This window comes from Eubalaena glacialis, chromosome 1 (genome assembly GCF_028564815.1).
Source record: "Eubalaena glacialis isolate mEubGla1 chromosome 1, mEubGla1.1.hap2.+ XY, whole genome shotgun sequence".
In the NCBI taxonomy this organism is placed as follows: domain Eukaryota; kingdom Metazoa; phylum Chordata; class Mammalia; order Artiodactyla; family Balaenidae; genus Eubalaena; species Eubalaena glacialis.
The window spans coordinates 220,296,756-220,313,798 of record NC_083716.1 but is presented as its reverse complement, the minus strand read 5'-3'; positions in this window follow the sequence as shown (position 1 = coordinate 220,313,798).

Here is a 17,043-nt window from a genome sequence, read left to right as displayed (position 1 = left end):
TGAGAAAAGATTTAAAATGCAGTGAAGAAGCACAAAGACATGGTACAGCTATATTAATCCTAGAGAAAGTACACTTTAACATAGGAGGATCAACAAAGATAAAGAGAGGCATTTCAATATGATAAAAGAGTCAGTTTTCCAGAAAGGTGTAACAGTCCTAAATGCATATGAACCTAATAACAGAGCTTTAAAATACAAGAAGCAACAAGTGACAGAATTAAAGGGAGAAGTAGATAAATCAGTGCTTCTAGTTTGAGATTTTAATACTCCTCTCTCATTAATTGATCAACTAGATGTAAATTCAGCATGGCTGTAGAAGATCTGAACCATGCTATCAATGAATATAAACTTAATTGAAGTTTATAAAACATTATATCACATATCATAGTAGAACACATATTATTTTCAAGGCACATGGAACATTCACCAAGATAACCAATTACTGGGCATTAAATGTCTCAAATTTCGAAGGATTTAAACCCTAAAGTGTATTCTCTGGGCACAATGTCATTAAATTAGAAATCATACTATATCAACAAATCCTCAAATATTATGGAAATTAAACAACACAATCTATATAATCCATGAATAAAAAAGAAATAACAAGGGTAATTAAAATATTTTAACTGAATAATATTAAAAATACAATACATAAAAACTTATGAGATGTAACAAAAGCAGCACTTAGCAGGAAATTTATACCATTAAATGGTCACATTAGAAAAGGGGAAAGATTTAAAATCATTGTTCTAACTTTCCACTTTAAGAAGCTGGAAGAGTAAACCTCAATAAAGTAGAAGAAATAAAATTTCTTTGAAAAGATGAATAAAATTGGTTTAATCTCTGGCAAGACTGATCAGGAAGAGCAAGAGAGAATGAACACATTAGTAATGTAAGAATGAAAAAGGAGATATCACTGAAAATTCTACAGACATTAAAAGGACAATAAGGGAATATTATGAAAAGTAAAGCATTAGGCTAATAAATTCAACAACTTAGAAAAAAATGGACAAATTCCTTGAAAAACACAACTTACCGAAACTAATAAAATGAATTAGAAAACCTGAATATCTACTAAAGATATTAGTAGATATTACTAAAGATAGTAATTCATTATCAAAAACCTTCCCCAAAGACAACTCCAAGCCCAGATCATTTTGCTGATGAATTCTATCAAATACTCTGCAAAATTCTGTCAGACACAATACCAAAGAAGATAAAGGAATAGCTAACAAGCCCACAAAAATATGTGTGATATAATTAGTCTTCAGGGAAATGCAAATCAAAATCCCATGAAGTGATATTACTTCATACACATTGGAATGGTTAAATGTAAAAAGACATTGTGACATCAAATGCTGGCAAGTATCTGGAGCCACCAGAACTTTCATACATTGCTTGTGCACTACTACCCCTTTGGAAAACTTTCTGGCACTTTCTTACAAAGTTAAAAATAAACCTATTCTATGACCCATAAATTCCACTTCTGGGTATTTGCCCAAGATAAATGAAAACATATGATCATGAAAATACTTGCACAAGAATGTCTACAGGAGCTTTTTAAAAATTGGGTACAAACTTCAGTTATAAGATAAATACATTCTGAGGATCTAACATACAGCACGGTAACTATAGTTAATAATATGGAATTGTACACTTGAAATTTGCGGAGAGTAGACTGTATGAGTTCTCAGCACACACACGAAAAAGAGTTAACTATGTGAGGTGATGGCTGTTAATTGACTTGAATTTGGTAATCATTTCACAACGCATATGTACATCAAATCATCAAGTTATACACTTTAAGTATAAACATTTTATTTGTCAATTACTCCTCCATAAAGGTGGAAAAAATAAATAAAAATTAATAGTTCCAAATTGGAAACAAATGTATGTCCTTCAACAAGAAATTAGAAAAAATACAGTTTATTTGTACATTGGAATCGTACTTAGCAACAGAAAGGGAACAAATTACTAATAAATCACAACACTGATGAATCTCACAGACATCATGTTGATGGAAGAAAACAAGATACAAAATGTAATTCCATTTGCGTGAAGTTCGAGAACAAGCAAAAGTAAACCTATGTTGATTTGCCTCTCTGGGCTTGGAGGATTGACTGAGAAGGCATGAGCAGCAGTTTGCTGGAAAAATGGCTCTCGGGGGCAGCGGGGCATGGGGGAATCTTTGGTTTGTAGTATTTGCTGATTTCCCATCATGACCCTCTTTAAGATAACAACAGGATATGGGGATGAGATGTCTGGAATTGTCTGTGTGGGAGCTAGCTCCTGCATACCACTGGCCCCAGGAGACTTTTCTGGGTTGATGGAAATGCTTTGTACTTTGACTGGGTGGTAGTTACTTTGGTGTACACAGTTGCCCAAACTCACTGCACTGTATAATAAAGATCTGCATATTTCACTGTATGTAAATTTTGTCTCAGTGCAAAGAAAAGGATACCAATGTTCAGCTATAAGATGAATAAGGTCTGAGGATCTATGTAAAGCATGGTGACTATATTTGATAACACTGTATTATATATATATATATATATATATATATATATATATATATATATATAAAGAAAAGAGTCAATGGGTTATCCCCAGGATATAGGCATTTGAAGGACTGAAAAGCTCTCAAACCAATGGAATGTCCTTCTCCGTGTAAATGGCAGGCATGAAAGAGATGACCCAGAAAGATGTTGAAGTTGGAATGTGTGGGTTCCGGTTGCAGTGCCTCTACTTGGTGTCTGTCTAGTGTGTGTCTCTGTCACTCTCCCTATAGTTGGCTGATTGTGTACATACACCAACCCATCCTAAGACCTAAGTTGGCCCCATCTCCCACGCTGGATAAAGAGTCTGAGTTGAAGCCTGTCCCTCACAATGCCAATCTTTGGGGCCATCATCCTGCAACCCGTTCCTTCTTCCAGCATTCTCTTATTGCATGTTCTTTATGTTCTCTGTATTTTTCTCCCTAGACAATTTCGTCTTAGTCTCTGAGTTCTAGGAGCGAATTCATTGTTTCATTGAATTCATTTATTCATTCTTAAAACTTTTCCTAAATATCAACTTTGTTTTTGGACTGCTCTGTGAGGCCATGTGTAGCTGGTTAATATAAACCCTTTGAAGATAGTGTTAATGACTCCAAGCAACCAAGAGCTCATCAGTGAATAATGAAATACTCATCCTTCAGCAGATGACTCTGGAACAGAACCGAAATCCTGCTTCCCTACTATGAGGGTCTGAGCCCTCCCCAACAAATCTGCCATTTAGACTCCACCAGTCCTGGGATAGATAACAGCCCTCACTTATTAAGGGATTTGTTGCTGAGTATTATTTGGTATTTAATTTTATTTTGGGTCAGAGGCTTTGAAACCTCATCTGTTTTTTTTTTTTTTTTTTTTTTTGTCTGTAAAAACCCCATTATCTCTCCATATAGATCTGTCATTGATATGGGTCTATAAATATACATGGCTTTGTTTATAAAGACATACAATATGTGCACTGGATTGCTATCTGTTTGCACCAGGCTTATACTGGAAGCTTTTCAGAGCCAAATTTGATATAGTGCAGAGGCAGCTGGTGGGTTAGGGGGCCCTGGGGGAGAGTCACTGGTTATCAGTACAGAAAGCCTGGGTGAGGCGTGGATACTCCAAATGCCAGGTGCCAAGTCTTCACCGGGAACTGAGAGTGCAGGGAAAAAATGAGAGAGAGAGAGGCGGGCACACACCCATTCAGCCCCTCTTTTGTTTAGCTTTTCCTACCAGTAGGGACATGCTCAAAATCAAGTCTTAGTGGAAGGATCTCATAGTCCAGCTCTGCCAGACAATTGTGTCTTGGCGCCTTCAAACTTAACTGCGTGAATGAGAGAGCCACTTGTTTCTAAGCAAAGCCTGAGGACTAAGCGGGGGTGGCGGGGGGGGGGGGGAGAGAATAATTAAAATAAATTAGAGGGTGAATGGGGGATGGGAAATCATGCCTAGTCCTGCTACTCAGCCTGAGGCTCCAAGGCTTGAAAGGGGCAGGGCAGGGCAGGATTATTCCCAGGAGTAACGTGGCTTCCCCAACCTGGGTCCCCCAGCAACAGTGATGAACACGCATCCTACCAGAGCTATGCTAGTATTCATGTGGCCTGTGGCCCTAGGATCTGAGAGCTTTGCAAGTAAGTAGCCACAACTGGCAGCTTGCACACATTTAAGACAGTTCCACATATTTTTCTGTCTTTCCTATTTTACAAGGGTTTTTATTTATTTATTTTTATTAAGTAGATTAGTGGTTCTCAACTGAAGGTGATTTTGCCTCCCAAGGGATGTTTGGCAATGTCCGGAGATATTTTTGTTTGTTGCAACTGGGGGCGAGGATGGGTGTGTGCTACTGGCATCTAGTGTAGAATTGACACATAAAATGCAGGATACCTAGTTACATTTAAATTTCAGATAAACAAAGAATATTTTTTTTAGTATTAGAATGTCCCAAATATCATACAGGGCATACTTATTCTTGAAAACATATTCACTGTTTATCTGAAATTCAGTTTTAAATGGATTTCCTATATTTTTATTTGCTGGATGCTGCTAAACAGCCTAAATGCACAGAACAGTGCCGCCCTCCAAAGAATGAGCCCAAATGTCAACAGTGCTGAGGTTGAGAAATTTGACAGTAGATGGTAGCAATACAAGTACAGTTCAGACGCTAGAGTGTGGATGATTTTTAATTCTGAACATGTTGAATGAATACACATCCTTTACAGGGCCATTAATATACACTTGTGTATATAAACATTTCAACTCTAAGTTATGACATGTGTCATAGACCTGTGCTCCCTCATCTCTCTGCAAAATGGGCTGGCAGGTGTTTGTAGTAGGCTGAATAAAGGTCCCTAAAGATATCAAGTCCTAATCCCTAGAATCTATAAATCTTACCTTATTTGGAAAAGGGGTCTTTGCAGATGTGATTGAATTAAGGATCTTGAGATGAGGAGATTATTTTGGATTGCCCAGTGGCTCCTAAATGCCATCACAAGAGTCCTTATAAGAGAGAGAGAGTTGACACCCATGAAGGAGAAGGCAATGTGATAGAAGCAGAGAAAGATATGGAGATGTTGGCCTCGATGCTGGAGTGATGCAACCACAAGCCAGTGGCCACCAGAAGCTGGAAAAGCAAGGAACCAGCTCTCCTGTAGAACCTCTGGAGGGAGTGTAGCCCTGCTGACACCTTGATTTCAGGTCAGTGAAGCTTATTTCAAACTTCTGGCCTCTAGAGCTCTGAGAGAATACATTTCTGTTGTTTTAAGCCACCAAGTTTGTGAAAATGTGTTACAGCAGCCCCAGGAAACTCATACATTGTTCTCTTGAGGATCAAAGCCAGCAACCACTCTTTCCAGGAGGGCATGGACCAGAGACCAAACAAACACAGCCTCCGGGATCCAAGATGGGGAACCAGAAGCAACAGGGGCCTTGTCGGTGTTCACCTTTGGGTCCTAACACAGGGTATTTCTAGTGATGGATCGTGAGCTCTGTAATGGTCTATAGCTGGAAAATGGGCAACTCTTCAGCTCTCCCTAGGATTTAGTAGGAAATGTGTGTATGTCTAGGTACCGTGAAGCCCATGTCTAGAACTTTGGAAGAAATTTGCCTAAGTGGAAGGTTAGTTATGCCTGCTTCCCAGCAATTGTGAGTCAACTCAGCTATGGCCATTGAGCTGGCTCTTGAGGGACAGAAGACTTTGTGCCATGTGGTCTCATCTAGGGCTTAAGCCATAGGAATGGGGAAAATGAACTTTTGGTTCAGAAGGAAAACTATTTTATATTGTGTGGTATGTGTGTGTTTTCTGGAAGGTCAGCCATTTGGGGTCCTTGGAAAATACCTTGTAAAGAGGTTGAGTTTCAGGGGATAGCTGCACATATCTTTGAAAACCTCCGGACATTTGGCTGTGCTGTTGGGATGGGTGGCCAACATCAGGAAAATTACACACATCCGAATGAAAAATAGAAAAACATGTGAAAGTGCCAAGAGTGATAAGAAGTTCTTATCTGTGGAGTAACTAGAAAACATCCCGTGGTTATTAGAGGGGAACAAACAAGCATAGTCTCTGTGGTCTGTTCTGGGTCTGCACCTCTGGCTGTAATCCCAACTCTTTCCTGCCTGCTGTAGTCAAACCTGGGAATTGGGTATTTTTGAAACAACCCCTGGAAGTGTGATGGGCTTTGCCAATTTGGTATTGGGAGATCAGCAGTTATCTCTTTGTTGCCCTTATTTCTGGAGAGAGACGCCAAGTTAGTGACTTTTCTAGAATGCAATGGAGAGAGTGGTCGGGGGGCTGGAGGGAGTAGGGTGTGTAGACTTGAAATGGCTATGGCTCAAACAGCTGTATCCAGCTGGGCCTGAATATTCCTCAAACAACATGAAGATGGCCAGAGTTCAATGAGTGCTCTGTCTTACCTCCAAGGGACAAGATGCTCAGAGGAGAGGCTTGCTCCAGATGGCCTCTTGAAATCACTCATTGCTGTTGACCAGAAAAGCCAGGCTTTTGGGTCAAACTCAAGAGTCTTGGGAGAAGTTTTCATTCCTGCATTGCAATCTAGACTCTGCATTCTCCTAGCTTTGCAACTTTGGACAAATTACTAAGAACCTCCCTAGGTCTCAGGGTCCTTAAATGTAAAAGTGGAAGAAAAATACCTACTCTATAGCATTGTGACAATCATGTGAGGAAACATATATAAAGTGCTTAGCACAAGAACCTGGTGTACGGCAAGAGCTCAGTAAATACCAGCTATTTTTAGATGCTTTGTTGGGACACTGGGCAGTCATCAGAGAGGAAGAGGGTGAGAACTACTGTGCTTTACCCTGTACAGAGAGGCTTTCTATATATGTTATACTAGTCAATAATAGGTACTACGAGTTTTTCCAAATTGGGCTGACAATACGGAACACATCATGCTGAGCAGCTGTCACTATTCTGCATTTATAGGACCCCACCTGTCACAAAGAATGCAAAACATGCTCCACAAATACCTGGGATCATGCCCTGTGTGTGTATGTGTGTGTGTTGAAAATATCTGGACCCTACCATTTTATGTGAAAGTCAGCTAACACTTTAATCCAAAGACTTTTATCTTATATACCTTCAGCTTGAGAACACCAAAATGGTGAGATATACAAATGTGTGGATGAAAGTAGTTATTTTACTTCATTTTCTTTACAACTTTCCATCCCTCACTAGTCAAGAAAGGGTAGCACCTTAAAACTCCTACAGTGGCCCTTTTATTCTGACATCACACACCGAGATGTGTTTCTGTGGCAGGTCCACTGGCCGAAGAGGATTTTTCTAATATCTCATCTCTTACCAGCAAACGGAATAAATTATTTCTCCTCGCTTGTGCTCTTTCTAAGGCACCTTGTCCACCTCTCTCTGTTCAGAGTGAAAGGTATAAAAGGAAAGTCTGATCATGCTGCTCTGTCCTTTTGTGATCCCTCTGCTACAGAGGAGGGCTTCTCAACCTTGGCATGACTGACGCTTGTGGAGGAAAACTCTTTGTTGTGGTAGCTGTGCATTGCACAGTGTTTAGCCGTATCCTTGGCCTCTCCACAATAGATGCCAGTAGAACTTCTTGAGTTGTGACGACCAGAAATATGGAGAGACATTGTCAAATGTCCCCTGGGGGAGCCAGATCACCCCTGGTTAAGAACCGCTGTTGTAAAGTACTTTCATCTTCTTACCTGGCTTACAAGGTCCTGCATGCTTCCATCTCCCCTTTCTCTGTGGGCTGCACTCTCAACACTGCCCCTCTGCTCTGTGAGGCAGCCAAGTGGAAACTATTTCAGGCCCTTGACCATGGCTTTTTCACTTTTGTTTCTTCTAATTCTTTTTTTTTTTTTTTGGCTGTGCTGCGTGGCTTTCAAGACCTTAGTCCCCAACCAGGGATTGAAGCCAAGGCCCTGGCAGTGAAAGCGCCAAGTCCTAACCACTGGACCGCCAGGGAATTCCCTGCTTTTTCTAATTCTGAGTTAGGGGCCTCAATATTTTTCCTGCATTGCACTTACTCCATTATAACTGCCTGTATACTTTCCTGTAACATGTTCCCTTCCCAATGCCCTCCCATAGCCTGTAAGCACAATGAGGACAGGGACCCTATCTCCTATGCTCACTTCTGTATCCCACTAGCTAGTACAATGCCTGTCACAACATAGATGCTCAATAAATATTTATTTAATGTGCTCCTTGAAAAATCACTCTCTGGAAGAGAGGAATTTTTCCTTTGGAGCCCTTTAATTTGTGGAGACCATAAGTAGGTCTTGCTGACCTGTGTGTCCATATATTAGTGGATCTTAATTATAGGACGGATGTTCTGGATTTTGAGGTTGATTTCATCAATGCCCCTGACCTGATGCAAGTGTATGCTTGAGCATTCTGGGCAGACGATTGTCATTAACTCCTAACATATGATCATCAAAACGTTTTTAAAAGGAAGAAAGGGGGCCTGGAGCCAGCAAGTCCCACGTCTGGCCTCTGAGATCCTAAAATGAGCAAAGCCAGCAGAGCATGGAGCAGAATAAAAATCCAGTTCAGTGCAAACACAGTTAATAAGGGAGCCCTAGAGTATGAAAAGTTGCTGACAAAAAATCAGAACTATTTAGTCTAGAGGAGAAGATTGAGAAGCAATCTGATAGTGGTGCTTTAAACCACCTGTAGCCTGGGGCGTTGCAAACAATTCAGATGGATGGTCTGTTTGAGGTGTGTGAACAAGCCCAAACTTGTGTCTGCTGAGAGGGGATTGCTTGTTAAAGGAATTTAAGTAGGCACTTTCTAAGGTGTAATTTCAATTGAGGGTTTGGAGCAAGTCTGAGAGTAAAAAGTAAAACAAACTTTGCTTAGGGACTGTCCCCAAATTTCCCACTAAATAGACTGTTTACCTTAGATTTAAATTTGGGACTTAAATGAGAATTGCAGGCCATCTGGTTTTTCCCCTTGGCTCCAGACAAGACAGAATTCAAACTAAGGCAGATGTTGGGTGCTTCTTAAAACACACACACACAAACACACACACATGCACACACACCCCTACCTTTGCACCCAAGTACTCACTAGCTCATGCTATTCCCTAAGATATATAGGGCTACATGCCCCTTTTCTTCCCAGGTCCATTTCACAATTGGTTCTTTTACTGTTACGTATATATCTGGTTGCCTTTACCTTTGTTTAGATGAATTACAGAATGCTGGATGAGAACTTAGAAGTCCTGGTTCAAGCTCTTCATTGTGTAGAAGATGAAGCTGAGTCATAGAAAAGATAAACAGCTTTTCCAAAGCTCAGAGAGATTTAGAAAATTAGGTCTACTCCCTGTTCTTTGGTCAACTCCCAACAGCATCCTCTACTTAAGAATAATAAAGGGCCAGCACAGAGAACCAGAGGGTTCTAGAAAGTTAGATCAGGAAACAATTGGTGGAATGTTTAGGATTTCTCAGGTGCAAGCAGCCTTTCTTGGCCAAGGTTTTGTGCAAAAACTAGACCCTACAGAAAGTGATTTTAGTTAACTATTTTCTCAGCTGGATCTGATGGTGTGCAAAGACAGGCAGAGTCCTTGCCGTCATAGAACTTAATATGTTGAGGGTAGGGAAGAGGAGATGGAGTCTAATTAAAAAGTCAAATACAATAAATGTAAAATTATAATTGTGGTAAATGCTGCACAGTAGCGGGAGAGGGGTCCATCATACATACAAGTAAAGGGGCTGTAGATATGGTAAGAGGAGCTCAGGGAACTCTTCCCTAAGGAAATAGTGATTCCGCTGAATCCAGAAGGAAGAGTCTGAGGTAAGGAGAATAAGGAGGGAAGTAATGGGGAAGAGCATACTCAGTGGAAGGAAGAGTGCTTGTAAAGGGCATGTGGTAGAGGAGAACATGAAAGAATGTTAGTGTGGCGAGAGCATAGAGACAACATGAAATAAAGGTCAGATAAGGCTGGAGAAATGAAAGAGGCCAAAATGTATGGAGGCTTGTAGGCCCAGGTTAAAATTTTACCTTTTATCATAAGAGTCTTGGGAAACAGAGTGGGGACTAGTTCAGATTTACCAAAGATGAAATTCCAATTGCAATGTAGAAAATGGAAGTTCAAAGAAGTAGATGCTGGATGAAGAGATTAGTTTTAGTAAACTATTGGTGAAGGCTTCGTTAGAGGTGGTGGCTGTAGAAGAGAAGTAACTGGATTAGAGAGATACTTAAAGGGTAGAAGGGATTAGAGTGGCTGGTGGATTGAATGTGGGGATGGAGAGAGAGAGGGAGGTGTAAATAACAACTCCTAGGATTATTGGTACCCCAAAAATATTTGTTGAATCAGTCAATGAATCCATGCCCCTAAGTCTAAACACACAGATACCCTCAATATGTCTTCCTTTTTTAAGGCATGAATTTCAGGCTCACTGATCACTTCACCAATTTACCAACAAGGCTATGCTCAAATAGCTCTTCTTCTGAGAAACTCTCATAACTTCACCCCATACCTTCCTCTGTGTACATAATACAACTAAATTCATGTTTATGAAGTGATAACCAGCTGTAGAAGGCATGAAGAGATTATAAACACTTTGAGGGCAGGGGCTGTATCTTATTCATCCATGTTTTGCTAGACCCATATCTGGTACATAAAAGGGGCCAGGAAAGTTTGTTAATTTTGTTGAATTGAGTTGGAAAGCTGTATCTTTCCTCTCAAAGCTTCCAGTCTGGCTAGGTCAATAAGACTAAGTGTATGAGAGTGAACAAAGGCTGAGGGATGTGATGGAGGTTTTGAATAAGTCCCAAGCATTCCCTGGGTTTGCAGTTCCTTGAGGATACTTGGGGAGCACCACATTGAGAGCTCCCCTTGGATAGTACCACTTTGAAGGTGCTTTGTATGACACCTTTTTGAATAGTTTTATAAACCCCTTAGACTGGTCTTGAAGGTTTCTCAGGGCTTGCATTGTTGAGAAGAGTGGGGTAGGTTTGGGGAAGAGCTTCAGCAAAGACGGGGAGAGTAGAATAAACACATGCAAGGGCAGGGTTGAGGATTCTGTCCTCACAAGAGCTAAAAGGGAAAGTGTGGGGTAATGGAAAGAATATCAAGAGGCTGTCAGATCTTGTCTTTAATCTTGATTCTGTCTCTTCGCTTAGCTGGGTGCCCTACGGCGAGTTGCTAAACTTCTCTTAGCCCTGGTTTCCTCATTTGTTAAGTGGGGATAATAATAACAATAATACTAACAACAACAATAACACCTGTGTTTGTGTATCAACTAAGAAAATGCACTTGAAAGTGTGTGTTGTGGAAACTAAAGTAGTGGTATATATTTCATTTTTCTGGGGCCCTCCCCAGACAACTGCTGAATCAGAATCTCTGGGGTGGGGTCACAAAGCTATATTTTTGAAAGCCCCAGTGGTTATTCTGATATATTGCCAGTTTTGAAAGCTATACCTCCAAGTATCTAGGGAAAAAATGTAATTTATGAGGTTGTTGGCAAGAAGTTGGAGAAAAGTGGTAGACGTTCAGTCCTAGAGGGTTTATAGATGAAAAGGACGAGATGAAAATTCCCAATTACTTCTTATCCCTTCCCTCTTTTTAGATGCTCAATAGCACCTCCAGGGTAAAGCCTTTAATGTGTAATGCTTATTAATTGGAGTCTGGCTTACACTCTCCCTACCTTGCTTATCCCTCTATTGCAGATCTGGTCCCCTGGGAAACAGACCTAGGTGGTGAGGAGGCAGGTTATTGTGGAGTGAGCTCAGGGTCAACATCTGAGGGAGGGAAATGTACAGGATAGGATGGGGCAGAAAAAGTTGAGCTGTGGAACAATCACAATGAAAGCCTCAGCTGATCCCATGTGGAGCTCAGGACCTGGGGAGGCTCTGAAAATGTGCCCACATCTAGGCAAGGGTACCGGGTACTGGGAGGGGTGTGACCTCAGGGGAAGCAACTCCCAGAGGTCAGCTGTGTGTGCTCAGGGGCCAGCATTCTTAGCAGGTGGGGGAATTGGTTCTTTGTTCCTGAAAGGGTCTGGGCAGCACAGCATAGGCTTCACTCCAGCCTCATTGCCACCTACAGCTCTGCTTTAAGTCTACCTTTCCATTATTTAAAAACCATTTTCCCCCATTGTCCACCAAACAGGTTGGCATTCAGAATTCAGCACCATCTACACCTGAACTACACTGATTTTTTTGCTACTTTATTATATGTTCCTTTTGTTCCAGCCCAACTGGACTGCTGTCCTTTGCTAAGGCTAACCTACACTTTCCCCTGAAACTTGGATCAGTTGGCCCTCATCTCTTCTCATTAATTTCTCACTATCCTTCAAGGTACATGCAATGGACAATTAAAATTTTTTTGACTGTCTACAAATTTCCCCTTTCTTCTAGTAAAAATATATGCTGTCTCCCAAACTCATTTCTCTGTCTGTGTCTCTGTCTCTGTCTCTCTCTCTCTGTCTCTCTCATACACAGACACACATACACATGCACACTCCTCTGTTTTGTGCATGGAATATCTTGGCCAGATCGCCAAGATCTTGGAGTATCTTGTTAGCATATAATGAGGTTCTAATCAATTGTGAAAAGAGCAAAAGATGTATTTACTTAGAATATAAACACTTCCAAATTACTAAGTCAAAATCCTGTGAAAACAATCAAAAGTGGTGGATGTAAGAAGTTAGGTCTTTCAGCCTGATTTCCAATAAGCTCAAGCCCCCCATTTTCAATAGGTTTCAAGTCTAAGAATGCTAAGTCAAATGTTTTTATGGTTTCAACTATTCCAAAAAAAGGAAAACAACCAAACCATGACAAGAACACAACAGACTTAGAGCAGGGAACTGAAGTCAGGTTTGTGTATTCTTCCAACTTGAAAAATTATGCCTTTGAACAAGTCAATTTCTTCCTCTGGACTTGTGTTTTCCCATTTCTAAGAGAAAGTTGATGAGCACTAATGTTCCCATCAGTCCTAATTGTCTATGATGATAAGAAAAGGAAAGAGGAAATGGAGGCTTACCAATTTCTGTCTCTTCCCATCCTCCTTCCCTCTTGTCCTAAAGGATACAGTTTTTCTGAAGCCCTTACAGTTTCCCTATGAGCCATGTTCTCTTGATCCTAGGCCTTGAGAATTCGCCTTTCCCAAGTCACTTCCTCTTGCACTGATGGATCCCTAGGAAAAGTATAAATGTCCGTTTATATGTTACTTTCCCTAAGAAGCTTCCTTTGACCATTTGGATTAGGTTGGGAGTCCATGCTAGGTACTCCAATAACATTCTGTACTATCAAAACGTACATCTCACTTTATATATTTACTCATTTAATTGTCTCCATGCTCTATACCCTCGCTCTTTAGACTGTAATTTTTGAAAGAACAGGAACACATGGGAAGAGCTAAAAATTGACACTTGGATGAATTAATTAATAATGAACAAATGTGACATAAACCAATGAATAAACAGTGCAAGACCAATGAGCGTTTGCTTTTGGTCCTCATTTTAATTCAGATACTTAAGTCACCTTTTTCCCACCGTGGGACAGATGTTCACATCCAACCCATGAATCGTCAGTGAGAAAGGTCATTAACTCCACCAGAGGGAAAATAATGCCGACTGCAGTTTTAACCTCCTTTGACTTTCCAAGAACTGCTTTGAGTACATTCTGTTTTTGAAGATGAGCCTCCCTCCTGCTTCCAAAATCCTGTTCCGGACTGTCCAGCTCGTCCCTGGCCCTGGTTGCAGGGGGATATCGAGTCCTGCAGTTTCTGAGCCAGTTCTAGCCGAAAAGCAGAGATTGGAGGAAGCAGGGTTTGATATTCTTGGCCTCTAGAACTCCCTGATTATAATTTTTTTAATATCCTGAGAACAGATTAGGATGAAGCAGATTAGGGAAAAGTCACGAGATATAAGTCATAACTGAGCTTCTCTCTGCCGCAGGCTTTCCCTTGAGGAAAGAATCTGTACATATCCTTCTGTATAACAGGGTAGGCCTTGGGAACCAAATTAAATGCAGTCTATGAATAAGCTTTTCTTCTTCTCCCCCACCGACTCCACTTATTAATGGAAACTGGGTGATGTGACACGTATAAGAAAGACCCAATCCCTGGAGGTAACGTTACCTTGTCATCTCCCCTCCCAATAAAGACATCAGTTCTCTTCATACTTGGAATTCTGTTCCAGGATCATAAAGGATCCTGCCTTTACCCCCCAACTGGATTACTGTTAATTCTCGAAATCCCAAATCCAAGATTTGAGCTTTCGATACTAAAGGTTGAAGTCCCTACTGTGTCAGTTCCTTCTACCAGGACGTTAGGGAAGTTCTTCTCTTGGCCTCACAAGGCTTTGGTGAGTGTTAAACATGATGGCAGAGATGAGAAAGACTGACACAACCTCTAACACAAAGTGAGTTCTCAGTGAAAGCTCATTCATCCAGTCACTTACATGGGTGACCAGAGACAGTCCCAGTTTATGCCTGTTGTCTAGAATAATTATAGCTAGTGTCCACTTTCCTCTAAAAATGTCCCATTTGGATGATAAATTTAATGGCCACCCTAGTTATGACTCAGAAATCAATGTGATTCATTTGTTAATTGTTCACTAGAGGGTTCCTCTGAAGCGGTGGCATCTATTATAGACACACTTCCCCCAAAGTACTCAGTGGTTACATATCTTTCTGTACTTCTCTCCTCCCTTTCTTAAGCCAAAGGCAGTCTTGCATACTTTGCGCTCAGTTGTACTGGGAGGAACACTTCTGAGATCAGAAAGAAGTGATATAGAAACCATCCTACCCTGGAGCTATTGGCAGGGCCCAACTAACTTTTATTTTTCCCCACATTTCTTTCTAAGGAAGTTGCTTAGATCCTTTAAGTCAAAGCCCAGAACATTCCAGAGTGCTCTGGGGTAACAAATGCGTGCCTCAAGAAGGAAAGCCATGGCAAATGGCAGGTTCTTGAAGAATCCAACATGGAATTTTATATAACAGGATTCAAGCATGAATGGTTAATCAGCAAGTGCTAAAGGGAGAAGTCCCCAAGTTAGGGAAGTAGAGCAGTATCTATGTCAGTCCAAAATGATGAGCAAAACACAGAAAATGCCTTGAACATCTATCTGCCCAAAGACACCAGCCTGCTCAAGAGGAGTTTGGGTAGCAGACTGTGTTTGTACCATTTGAATGAAGCCAAGGAACGATTAAATTGAACAACAAGGCCAAATGATATATTTCGATGAGAAATATGGGGATTATAATCAGCATAACACCATTCTAGAATATATAGCTAGATAAATGAAACGGTGATGTTTTAGCTTGTAATACTGGTCTTCCGTAATTTGCTTTACAGATTACTCTGATGCCCCATGCCACATGCATACATGCTTCCACCAGAGTTCTACACCTTCTTTTCTCAACATTTTTGATTTGAGCCTAGTTCCATGAGCTTCGTAATCTGGCTTATTGACTACTGTCTTTAGTCTCTTTCAGTGAGCCATTCTGTACAAAATCTGGTCAGCACGCCTCCACGCACATGGCCCTGGATCACCTCTGGACCAGAGCACTGCAGGTGGAATTTACAGTGTCCTGCCCATCCTGAGTCCATCTTCTTCTGCCGATCTGCCTGGCTCTCCATATGCTTCTCCAGATGAGAGAAAGCCATCAGAGCCAACTACTACCAGATTTCAAAATATTAATAATAGTAATGATTAAAAAAAAACCCAAAGGAATGTCTGCAAAGAGCAGACCCTGTTCAGTATGTTTTCTAAGCAAATGTGGAAGGAAAAAAGGGGAGGGGGAATAGAGCCAAAACCAAGAATAACATCCGACCTGGTGCTGCCAGCCCATTCCAGGTCTTGAAAAACAGGAGGCTGTATCTAGGCTGGTTTCTGGGAAATGAAGTGGATCTGTGTATTTGCTTGTAGGTGCAGTAGGAAGCATCTGCCTGCCAGCGCAGCAGGGAGCCGCGTGTTGCTGTTGGATCAATAAGACTGAAGGTGCAGCTGTGCTCTCACTGAACGCGGAGCTAATTACTGAAGAAAGACACAAACTGCAAATCGCTGACTTCACGTGGAAAACATGACCTAAGGTGAACAAACAAGACTCCTGGAGGTGAGGTGTGCAAGCTTGTGAGACAGACAAAGGAGAACCAAAAGGTGGCATGTTGAGCCTCTGTCGGTTGAAAGAGGCTCCAGAATTGAATGCAGAGCCAGGAAAAGGTTAGAGTTAAAGAAGAAAGCAAGAAAACACCCACCCTAAAGTGTGCAAGACAAAGATCCAATATATGTGGTCGCCCAGGAAGTGTCAGAAAATGTCCATCATACACTTTCCCCCATCATATACATTCTACTTATTCAAAGCCTCCAATGGGTCAACTGACCCAGGAAAGGTTATCTTTTCCCTTTAAACAGGAGCAAAATCATCCTTTCTCTATCAGATACTATTTTCAATGCTCTTTCCTACCAATAAGCAAGGTGGTTACTACAGCTTTGATAATGTGTTTTGAGATTTCCTAATCCCCATTAGTTGAAAGTTCTTTCTGATATCTGATCTGCTCTTAATTTATTCCATCACCTCTCACTCAACTAATTAGAAAAAAATAAATAAAAGGAGAACACGTTGTCCTATGACCACTTATAATTTGGGGAGATACAATTTAAAAACTATAATATCTCACTATCAGACTGTGCTTTGTCACTAACATGTTGTGTGACTGATGGTAAGTCAATTGACATCTCTGAAACTCCTTTTCCCCATTTACAAGGATAATAAGACTGGTCCCATCTATCTTACATGGCTATTTTGAGAACCCGGTATAAATAATCTAAAAATGATTTGAAAATTATAAAATGTGTTTGCACAGGCAAATTGGGGTCATGACTTAAGGGCTATTGATTTAATCCTTTAATTAAAAGATTCACGTTTTAGAAATTTAAAAAAATAGTATAGGAATCTCCTACAATTCTTTCTTTGCCAGAAAAATAAAAAAATGCTTCCAGAGAATTTCCTTCAACTTACATTCCATTTTACAGACGCCTTGAAAATTACAAAAAGAAGTTAAATTTCAGTTGT